Raw genomic sequence first — 12002 nt, forward strand, 5'->3', positions numbered from 1 at the left:
GTTACATAGGAGAGACAGCATACAGATGCCATCTAAATGATTCATAGACTGAATTAATAATTGGAAGTAGGAGCTAGAAGTCAGAGATTGCCTTGAGAACGTAACCCTTGAGCCTCTCTGACCAGTCCTGTCTCTCAACACTCCACTTCCTGCAACACGCTGGGATTTGTAAAAATCTTCGGGTGAGGGTGGGAAGGAGGAACAAGGAATTTTCTAAAAAACCAGGATGACAGATTCAGGCTGATCTTATCTAGATTTTAAAAGTTTTATCTGTGAGTAGGCAGGTATCCAGATTCCACCTTGCAGTTGAGGAGAGGTGTTGCTCATAAAATAGCGAGCTACCTGCCCAGGTTCTGGCCCCGAGAGCAGATAGAACTTTGGGGGATACATTAGCGTTGGAGATATTGCATCAAGATTTAAAATGCATGTATCTGTTGAGTGTATGATCAGTTAAGTGAGCAAAAAACATATGTATAAGGACATTCGTTGGAGTATTTTCATAATGGACAAAATTGGAAACAACTCTGTTTGGCAGATGGACTGATTGTCTATGCTGACAATCCAAAGGAATCCACAAAAGCAAATTCTACTAGAATTCCTAAGTGAGTTTGGCAAGACTGAACAAGGTTAATATACAAAAGTTTATTGCTACTATATAGAAATACAATAGACAATTGGAAATAAAATTTTTTTTAAATGAGTATCATTTAAAATAGCACCAGAGGGCTTCCCTGGTGGCGCAGTGGTTGAGAGTCCGCCTGCCGATGCAGGGAACACGGGTTCGTGCCCCGGTCCGGGAAGATCCCACATGCCGCGGAGCGGCTGGGCCCGTGAGCCATGGCCGCTGGGCCTGCGCGTCCGGAGCCTGTGCTCCGCAACGGGAGAGGCCACAGCAGTGAGAGGCCCGCGTACCGCAAAAAAAAAAAAAAAAAAAAAAAGGCACCAGAAACATGAAATATTTAAGGATAAATCCAACAAAATATGTGGAGGATATGTATGCTGAAAGCCCCCAAAACACTATGAAAGGTGATCTAAATAAATGTAGAGAGATATGTCATGTTCATGAATTGAAAAACAGTATTATGAAGATGTCAATTGTCCCCAAGTTGACCTATAGATTCAATGCATACTTACCCTAAGGAATATATTCCTGTTGTTAATAAATACAATAGATTCATTCCACTTTTGCTGCTACCACCCAAGGCCTTTGGACCTTGGTCTGGTCCTGGGGAGTTCTCCCCTTTAGGAAGCATGCAAACTGCTGCTCCATTGATGCCTTAGGTGCAGAGCTGGCTGCTACCTGGGGGATGTGCCAGGGCATTCATGTGAATGGATTCACGTGGGCATATGTATCTCCAGGAGCTTTACTTCCAAACAGGAGGAACATTTTTTAGATAGCCCTCTAATAACTAGTGTGCTATTTGTCCTCAGATCTAGTTCCCTTCTTGTCTCCCTCTTATGCTTAGAGTTCCTTCGGGGCTCCTTCTTTTATCTAGAGCGCAAGTAGCACGTTCATTTCTCCCCGCTCCATTGCACTTGCGTGTGTGCTAGACATTCTCCTAGGTTTGTATCAGGTTTCCTTGTGGGCGTCTCCCTAACTGTTCTAGCTGCTGTTATCTCTGGCCTCTGGCCGATCCACTTCTCACAATTCTCTGTGTCTCTAAGCTGTTACTGTATGTCCCGGCTTCTCCCTCTGCCTGTCTTTCAGCCTCTCACTGGCCCCCCTCTTTCCCGCACTGTGTAAAATTTTTCTCTCCCATTTGGACTCTAGATGTCATACAGAGGTCTGGGGGTCAATCCTTCCTCAAACTCCTTGAGGCCAAAATATTTGAAATGATTCTATATCTGGCAACAAATATCTGTGCAAATATTGCTTATGAATATAAACTGTCAAGTGTGAGGATTATAAAAGAGAATGTCATTTGGATTAACCTTGCCGTATCATTTTTATACATACATAGCAAGAGGCAGTGTAGTATAATGGCTGGGAGCGAACACTCTGGGTCCAGATTACTTGGATTTGAATCTCTGTTGTGCCACTTTTCAGCTATAGGATCTTGGGTGAGTTACTTAACTTCTGTGCTTTGAGGTTCATATCTATAAAATAGGGATTTTAATGGTATCTATCTCATGGGGTTGCTGTGAGGCTTAAATTGGTTGTATTAAAATCATTTGGGGGGGGGCTTCCTGGTGGCGCAGTGGTTAAGAATCTGCCTGCCAGTGCAGGGGACACGGGTTCGAGCCCTGGTCCGGGAAGATCCCACATGCCGCAGAGCAACTAAGCCTGTGCGCCACAACTACTGAGCCTGTGTGCTGCAACTACTGAAGCCCGCGTGCCTAGAGCCGGTGCTCCGCAACAAGAGAAGTCACTGCAATGAGAAGCCTGTGCACCGCAGCGAACGGTAGCCCCCGCTCGACGCAACTAGAGAAAGCCCGTGCGCAGCAACGAAGATCAAGTGCAGCTAAAAATAAAAATAAATAAATAAAAAATCATTTGGGGGAGTGCCTGGCACACCGTAAGTGCTACATAAATGCTAGCTATTATCATTGTGGGATAATTTCTGGATAACCTCTGGAGGCCACGAAGATGATGACAGAAATAAGCATTAACTACAAATGACAAACATAAGTTGGGGAATGAACCAGTTCTCAAAGGAAAAGCATTCTCTGTGATCTGAACAGAGACTAGCAGTCAGGGCAGAGGGCCCAGCATCCTGAGAAGGTAGTGGCGTTTTCTTAAAGGATGAGACACTTTAGGCAGCTACCCCAGACACAGCTATTTCTTGGACAGCTTTTACCTCTGTGAGGACTGAAGGATAAGAGACCAGGAAGCTGCTTGTCCTGTCCAATTTCATGTGTATGAGTATGAGTGTGTATGTGTGCAGAGGGGGATGGGGACAGAGGGTCTTCCTTCCCCAACGCTTCGTGAGCTAAGCAGAGGTTCTATCAATAACTGCATCATTGAGACTTCACTGGTGGCACAGTGGTTAAGAATCTGCCTGCCTATGCAGGGGACACGGGTTCGAGCCCTGGTTGGGGAAGATCCCACTTGACGCGGAGCAACTAAGCCAGTGTGCCACAACTAATGAAGCCTGCGTGCCACGAGCCCGTGCTCTGCAGCAAGAGAAGCCACCACAATGAGAAGCCCACGCACCGCAACGAAGAGTAGCCCCTGCTTGCCGCAACTAGAGAAAGCCCGTGCGCAGCCACGAAGTCCAAATGCAGCCAAAAAAAATAGACAAAAACAAAACACTGCATCATTTAAAACGATGCTTCCACTAACTAGGGGGCCTGCCTTAGTTCTTGTTTGGTTCTCACCTTTACCTGGGAGAAACTCATCAGCTGGGGAGAAGTTACCAAACCTCATTTTGGTTTTTTGCAATGTAAATTCAAGACCCTGAGAATCCTGTTTACCTTTCCTGTTTTGCTCTGTTCTACCTGGCCAGTGACTCGCACACAATTTGTTATCACATCATTTCCGCAGAGAACAGAGGCAGCAAAAGGAGATTCAAGGGTACACACATTACAGGCAACGGGCTCTTTCCGCAAATGCACGACTGGTAGAGGACATTTTCTAAGTTGATTATATATTTCCAGCATGTATCCATTAAAGGCAGTGCAGTATGTTTACATGAGCTCTGTTTTCTTACAGTAGTGCTTTTTTTTTTTTTGCGGTACGCGGGCCCCTCACTGTTGTGGCCTCTCCCGTTGCGGAGCACAGGCTCCGGACGCGCAGGCTCAGCGGCCATGGCTCACGGGCCCAGCCGCTCCGCGGCATGTGGGATCTTCCCGGCCCGGGGCACGAACCCGCGTCCTCTGCATCGTCAGGTGGACTCTAAACCATTGCGCCACCAGGGAAGCCCACAGTAGTGCTTTTTGAATATTTTCCCTCTGGTCTGAGGATTCCTGTGCATACCCTCCAACCAAACAAAAAAACAAAACAAAAAACTCAAGCAGAGGGCAGCCAACTGGAGGAACGAGGTTGAATCAGCAAAATATTGTGCCCAGGAGGGATTTAGCTACAGATAAAATAGAGAAATAAGGCCAGAGGGGCTAGTCAGAGAGTGGCCCTCGAGCTACCTAGGAGGGCAAGGACGTCATTGTGGAAAGAGTCCCTAGCTCCTTGATTGGAAGAGGGTTCAGGATATTGATTTATTTTTTTTAGGCAAAATTTTGAAAAGTGATATTTTTAAAAATTCAATTTATCATAACCTTAAAAAGCATAAAGTACTTAGGAATAAACTTCTCAAAAGGCATGGAAGTCCCCTACCCTGAAAACTACAAACCACTGCTGAAAACAATTAATGAAGACCTAAATAAATGGAGAAAATATATATGTTCATGGGTCAGAAATCCAATGTTGTTCAGCTGTCAATTCTCCCCAGATTGGTCTATAGAGTCAATGTAAGTCCAATAAAAATTCCAACTGAAATTTTTGGGGTTAAAAAATCGACAAGGTGAGTCTAACATTTATATAAAAAAACCAAAGGTCCTTGAATAGCCAAAATGATCTTGAAGAGGAAGTATTTCATATACTTTAGATATTGATGACAAATGCTATTGTTTAGTTTAATGATTTTAAGGTTCCTTTGGGGAAAATGTTAAAATACTAACTGATATGCCTAAGGGGGTTATTTTTGGTTTTCACCTTCTGTATGTATTTTACTGGTGGTTAATACTGAAAAGTAACGCAGTTATGACTGCATTTGGGTCTTGGTTGGCTGACTTCTTAATTCGAAAGCTAGATAGGGTTGAGGTGGAGGTAGGCGCCAACAAGACAGATGATTTCCCTGCATGCTTCTGTTAGTTTCTAAGCGTATAGGCAAAAATTTAGCTCTAGCATACACAACTCTCTAAATTTACTAACAAAATCCCTGTGTAAATCTTAAAAGGTGGTTTATATTTATAACTGCTTCCTAACGTCTTCCCTCCTTCGGTTCTCTCTTTAGACATGCTAACCATAGGGTTTAGAAAACTGGGGCTGTTTAGAGAACGTTAGAGAATACTGGATTAAGGCCAGGATGTGTTAAACTTCTAAATGTAAATATCTACTAACATCCCATGGTGAGTGGGAGTGCAGCTAGCATTTATATTTACCATTGGTTTCCATAAATTCACATTAGCTGGCCTGCAAAGTTAATCTGGATACAAAACTTGAATGGAACTCCTTTACTATGTAAAGTCTGTGAGTGGATGTGAATGGTGATGACAGCAGCTAGAATAACAAAATTGAGGAGAGGAAAAAGGATAGCACAGCTCTCATCCTGAGCTCAATTGTTGCTAATTGGAGGACCAGTCTCAATATCCAGGCAGCTTGTTTTGGGCTCAAATGGCAGACAGATGCTCTAAAGCCCTTGGGCTCAGGTATCTTATAATTGTGGATCCAGCCAAGGACAAATTTGATTTGTAGCCACATTTTGACCTCTCTATAGTGCAAAGTGCTGGGACTTGTTCCCACTTTGCCCCTCTCTTTCAGATTGTTTCCATCACAGTTCCCCACTCCCAACTGCTTGTCAATTTCCAGAACTACGTCCATATTTTACTAACAGTCCTCAAGAGATTGAATTCCAGAAAGAATGATGGGAAAGAAATGAGACCAGAGGAGAAGGCAGGGCAGACTCATTGTAAAGGTCACTATGAAACTGACCCACTGGCTATTTGGGGGCAGAAAACACACAACATTCACTTGGGAGGTATTACACTTCTTGGAAGACCATGTCTGCCTCTCTAGTGCACATTTTATATAGGTAAAACCGAACTTAAAGAAGAGTGAAGGCAAGTTTGAAGGGAAAGAATGTCATGAGAGCAAGACAATTTATGCTCGGTGTATAAGGGGGTTGTGTTTGGTGACAGTTGAGAAGTTTCATAAACTAAATCGTGTATCATGAGTTGCAAATTTTCAGTGACCAGATGTCACAATTACCTCTCATAAAATTATGAGGACCCTGTAAATGCTGTCACCGATATGTGTGCCCTTGGGTATTTACCTTAAAAATAGCTCATATTGATGATTAGGCTTATGGGTAGGCACCCTGAGAAGCTGTCTATCCCGATTAGGACACAGCCTTCGCATTAGAGCTCCCTCACCACACACGCTAATGCACTTTGCATACAAACAGTAAAAAACATCGGGGCACTAATTAAAACTTCTGCAGATTTCTTTATTCAGGTTAGAACAAAATAGCCCCAGGCATCTGCCCTTTCTCTTTAAACACTGTAGTTGGCCATTACAAGGAAAAAGAAATATTTGTGAAAGAAATTTCTAAGAAAGAAATATTTGTGAAATTGTAAGAGATAACATGCATCTTTCCTTATACCTCATACTGATCTTACCCCCTCTAGATACGTGCTGTTGAGGAGTTACTACTTGTGGCCACTGAGCTCTCAAAATATGGCTAGTCCAAACTGAAATGTGCTGTAATTATAAAATGCACACTAGACTTTAAAGATTTAGTGTAAAAAAAAGTAAGCTATCTTCTGAATAATTTTTATATTGTTACATGTTAAATAGTTTGGATACATCGGGTTAAATACAATGCTAATTTTTTTAACCTTTTTTAACAGTGGCTACTAGAATTTTAAAAGCACATATGTGGCTTGCATTGTATTTCCATGGATAGCACTGTTCTAGGTTTTTAACATAAGAAACTTGTAAAAAGAAAGTGATCAACAGGCAAGATACTGATTCAAGATATTTCTCTTATCTAAACAGTTAATATTTACTCAAAACCAACTATGTGACCAACACTTTGCTAAATGTAAAGGAGCTTACGATTTCAGCAGGAAGAACACTAAAAGGCACTAGTGTCTAGTCACTTCTTAGCTGGAGATTGGAAATGAAGGGTATTATACCTACAGTACTTTCACATGATTCCACGATGAATCAGATGAGCCAGGGAAAAGTTACACGAAGAGACAAAACCATGGGATCTCAGAATCTGGAGCAAGTTCAAACCTTGGTGGTAACCGATTCCAAAGCTTTCATTTTAAAAAGGCTTGGTTGAGGGGTGGGAGAGGGGCTGCTACGAAGCCTTCTCTGTCTAGGAAGAGTGACTTGCCCAAGGCTACACAGAATCTATTTTTGGTCTCTGCAGACCAGTCAGAAAAAAGCATCCTTCTGGGCAGACCAATCAGAAAACGGCCCCTCCTCTTTAGGTGAACCCTGGGCTTGGTGAGAACAGTAGGGGCTTGGTTTCTGTTTGGCCAAACACCTCTGTATACAAATACAGGCAGAGGCCCTGAGAAAGGTCACTTTCCTCTGATCCTCTCATCACAGTTAGGATAGTTCCAGCTTTTCAAAGTTTTACTTTTTCCCCCTTCTAAGGGTCACTGTAGGAAAGCAATACGACTGTCACAGTCCTTGTTGATTTCAGGTTGTAAGGAAATCCCTTTATTATTTCGGTTGTTTCAGGAGTTTCAAAGGTATGCTTCAACCTTCCTAAGTGTGATGTGAATCCATGTTCCTTATTAAAAATATGTTTAATATTTCTATACAGGCATATCTCATTTTACTGTGCTTTGCTTTATTGTACTTCCATTGTGTTTTGAAGAGTTTTTTTTTTTTTAAACAAATTGAAGGTTTGTGGCAACCCTGCATTGTCAGACGATGGTTAGCATTTTTTAAACAAAGTATTTTAAAATTAAGGTATATACATTTTTTAAGACATAGTACTGTTGCACACTTAATAGACTGTAGTATGATGTAAACATTTCTACGCACTGGGAAACCAAAATATTTGTGTGACTTTATTGTGCTATTCACTTGATTGTGGTGGTCTGGAGTGAATCCCTGATATCTCCAAGGTACGCTTGTATTTTTTAAAGTTAAAGGAAGAACTTTACAATCATTTATAACAGGATTTTTGGTACAGTACTTTTGTGTTATCAGGAAACCCATCAAGTTTTGGATTTATAAACCCAGTATTTGATTATAGGCCATTGCAGCACGAAGTTGAACTAACCTGTGGGAGCCAGTGTTTTGGGGTTTTTTTGGGTGTAATCCAAGATTTTTTTATTTTTTAAGTTTTAAAAAATTGTTTGTAAGGTGATAAACTCACTCTTTGAGGGCTCACTTTGAGGCCTGCCACTATCATTTACCTTTCCCCTCAGCTTTGAGATATAATTGACACATAACATGGAAGTTTAAGGCTTGCAATGTGTTCTTTTGATATATCTATAAATTGCAAAGTGATTACCATCATGGTTTTAGTAACCACCTCCACTGTGTCACATAGTTACCATATCTTTTTTTGTGGTGAGAATATTTGAAATCTACTCTTCGCAACATTCAAGTACACAGTCCTTATATTAATCTTAAGTTCTCATTTTGATCTTAGGCATTTTCACCCCCTAAAGTTAACATTTTTTTCTTCTAACTTTAAGGAAATAGGAAATGTATGTATGAATTGTTTTTTAATTTTTAAAAAATTATTTATTTATTTATTTGGTTGTGCCGCATCCTAGTTGCTGCGTGTGGGCTCCTTAGTTGTGGCATGCAAACTCTTAGTTGCAGCACGCATGTGAGATCTAGTTCCCTGGCCAGGGATCGAACCCAGGCCCCCTGCATTGGGAGCATGGAGTCTTAGCCACTGCACTGCCAGGGAATTCCCTGAATTTTTATTTCTATGGGTTCTTCTTTAAGATCCATTTCCCTTAATAGTTAATAATTTTTTTCTATCCTTTTTGAAGCTATGAATTGCCATTACTCATGGTTTGTATTCAGTAATTTCTAGATAATTATTTTTGTTTCTTTGAAATTTTTGCTAATAATTTAGGATTGAAGATTTTTTTCTCTGCACATAGATTTCTAATTTTGGATCTCACTGCTTATTTCTATAAACTACGGTCTTGAAAATAATTTCTCCCATTTTCTTGCTGCAGTTGAGTTGCAGACGTTGGTCACTGATTTTGTTCCTGTTTGTTTATAGAAGGCTTATTTCTTTGTGATTGACCTTATTCATCATCTTTGATGAATAACTTTCCAATTGGAATATAATTGTTTTCTGGCTTTTGTATATTATTGATAACCAAAATATTAGTTTCTTATGGGCAAGTTGCATTTACATACAGTAAGCTCTCTGTTTCTAAACTCCAAACACCTAGAAAGTCATTTTTAAAAGATTCTTTTAGTCATATTTTAAAAAATGATCCCCAAATTTTATAATGTTTCAAAATGCTTTGATAAATGTATTACAAGAGAATGATGTTCAAGAGCTTCGGGATTATGGATTATTGCTTTCTAATATGGTATATAAATTGAATAAAATGTTCTGAACCTGGATTTCATGGCTTTTGTGGACTCCCTCTCATTGACTTCGTTTTCACACTTCCTATAGAGTAACTCGCAGTTTGCCGGAATATTAAATTAGCCAGAATATCCCATTTCCAACCCCAAGAACAACAGAATCAACAAACTCCCCTAGGTTTAGTAATGTATTCTTCCTTCCATTCAGAATGCACCAACTTACTGAAACAGTCCCAACATTTAGATCACAGAGTCGAACGGTACCACCCCAGATTTAGATGCTGCCCGATTTAACCTCAAAACTGATTCTCAGTGTCTGTAGACTAATAGTCCAGTGTGACTGACTGACCTAATGGTACCTGGAGGGATAAATGTTGTGAGCAACTGTTCCATAGTAAAGGAAACAAAACTCGCTGTGATCTCCGTTAACACCACCCCAAATTATACATTGGTAGTGTCTGTTTCCCCAACCAGATTGTGAGCCTGGGGTGTGTCCTGAGGTTGTTATAGTCTACTTTGTTTTCCCTGATTCATCTAGCCCAGGGCTTTGCATGTGGTGAGCACTCAGAAATGTTTATGAATTAGAAATAGATAAACATTTAAAATGGGCTTTGGAAAGCACTTCCTTTACAGATGCGGCACTGGGTGTCCGCTGGTGCCAGTGAGGCCTCCCAGAGCTCTCTCCTCTGCACACAGCCCTGTGTTCAACAGAACTAGAGAAGATGGAAGAAGTACGGGGTCCTGGGTCTGCTCAGGGCCTGAGACTGCAACGTAGGGACCCTCCAGCGAAGAGCACAGCAAGGGATGGAGGGCGGGGAGAAGTGTTCTGGTGGAGAAGCCTTGGTTTCCAGTCAGGACCTGGTGCTTCCAGGGGCAGTTCTCACTTATTTTGGGGTTTCCTTTTCACATCTATCAAAAATAGGTATATATTGTGGGCTAGTATATAGGATAAGAGACCAGTGCTCTGCAAATGTCAGTACGCACACGAATCTGATGGGCTGGGCATCCTGTTAAAATGCAGATTCTGAGTCTTAGGTCTCAGGTGGCGTCTGACATGCTCTGTCTCTAGCTAGTTCCCGTATGATGCCCACACTGAGGATCCATGGACCCCACTTTGAGCAGAGACCGGGGACCCATTTAATTCATCCCTGCGTGTCTAATCCTGTGAATGCAATAGAGCAGGCCCTTAATAACTACCTGCTGAAAAAAAAATTTCTATATTACATACCAAAGCTGTATAGCTTTCAGTTCAGAACCAGGCCCTTAGAGGAGGAAAAGGAGGATTTTGAATTCCAAACACTTTACTTTTAATATCAAAAGCCTGGTGGACTGAGAGCACAGAAAGTTTACCAGGAGGCACGCAGTTGGGAACCACCGCTGGTTTTGGCTCAAAAATACTTCGAGGTCATCCAACGGTGAAGAAGGAAGGATGGGAGACACAATGACAGGTGAAGTCCGAGTGGATGCCTAAGAAAGGGTCCCTGCAAACTGCATGCTTCAGGGGTCAGGCCCCAGAGGGAGTTCCAGAGCAGCAAGGACAATTTCTCCATCTCCCAGGGCAGTGCCTGAGGAATGGATCCCTAAGGTGAGGACAGCCTCATGGAGCTGAGCCCCCTGAGAGAACTTAAACTGGCAAGTGCAAGAGTTCCAGAAGTTGGGCTTGTGATCTAAGTCGTGTGCTACGTAAGTTAGCAAGAAATAAAATATTGTTATTGTGTATCTCTGTGGTGCATCAGCGAATTTTAAATTTGCTCCCGATGTCTGATATTGGGCTGCACCTGAGGTGGAAAACAAGAGGCAAACAGAAGGGTGAAGTAAACAGAAGAGCCACGGAAGATGCCAGACAACTGTTGCGTGGATGAATAGCAGTTTCCCAAGTGTCTCCTCCCTGGCTGATCTAATGCATTGCACTTATTCGATTATGAACGTAAGCGGTTGGGAGGATGAAACATTCCCAAGAACTCCAGCAGGTCTTTTTTTTTCTTTTTTTTGCGGTACGCGGGCCTCTCACTGTTGTGGCCTCTCCCATTGCGGAGCACAGGCTCTGGATGCGCTGGCTCAGCGGCCATGGCTCACGGGCACAGCCGTTCCACAGCACATGGGATCTTCCTGGACCGAGGCATGAACCCGTGTCCCCTGCATCGGCAGGCGGACTCTCAACCACGGCGCCACCAGGGAAGCCCTCCAGCAGGTCTTTGGTGACCCAGGCAAGTAGAAATGTTCAAATGTGGAAGTCACATGCCCCTCACAGGTTGTCCTCACGGAGGACCAGAACCGATACAAGGTCACTCTCAAAGACGGGGTTCAGACAGATCCTATTCCAGATACGTGAAGAAGCGGGGGCAGACATAGCAGAAGACCTGCCTTAAAGAAATCGTGCTGAAGAGAGTGGAGTGCTTTCGTTTGTTTACTTGTTTTTAACTATGAACCACTTGAAAGCCACATGCCAAGGTTGGCATTGTCTGCTATGCAATACCTCCCACCCCACCCTCAGCAGGATGCTGTGTTCCATCCTCCTTTACCCCACAAGATGAATGGGGAGTCTGAGAACCCAGCTCAAGACGTGCTGGACTCTCACAGGCATGAGTCCAGTTGCAACATCTGATGGCTTGGGAGGGGCGTCTTCTACCCCAGCCTCCTCTGGAGCTCCTGCACCACCCAAGCGGACAACTGGGGGAGTGGGTGGGATCATATATCAAGTAATGGCAGGACCCTGGGGCCCTGGACCTTTAAAAGGAGAGGACTCAGAACTTGGTGC

Source organism: Stenella coeruleoalba (assembly GCF_951394435.1).
Source record: "Stenella coeruleoalba genome assembly, chromosome: 2".
In the NCBI taxonomy this organism is placed as follows: domain Eukaryota; kingdom Metazoa; phylum Chordata; class Mammalia; order Artiodactyla; family Delphinidae; genus Stenella; species Stenella coeruleoalba.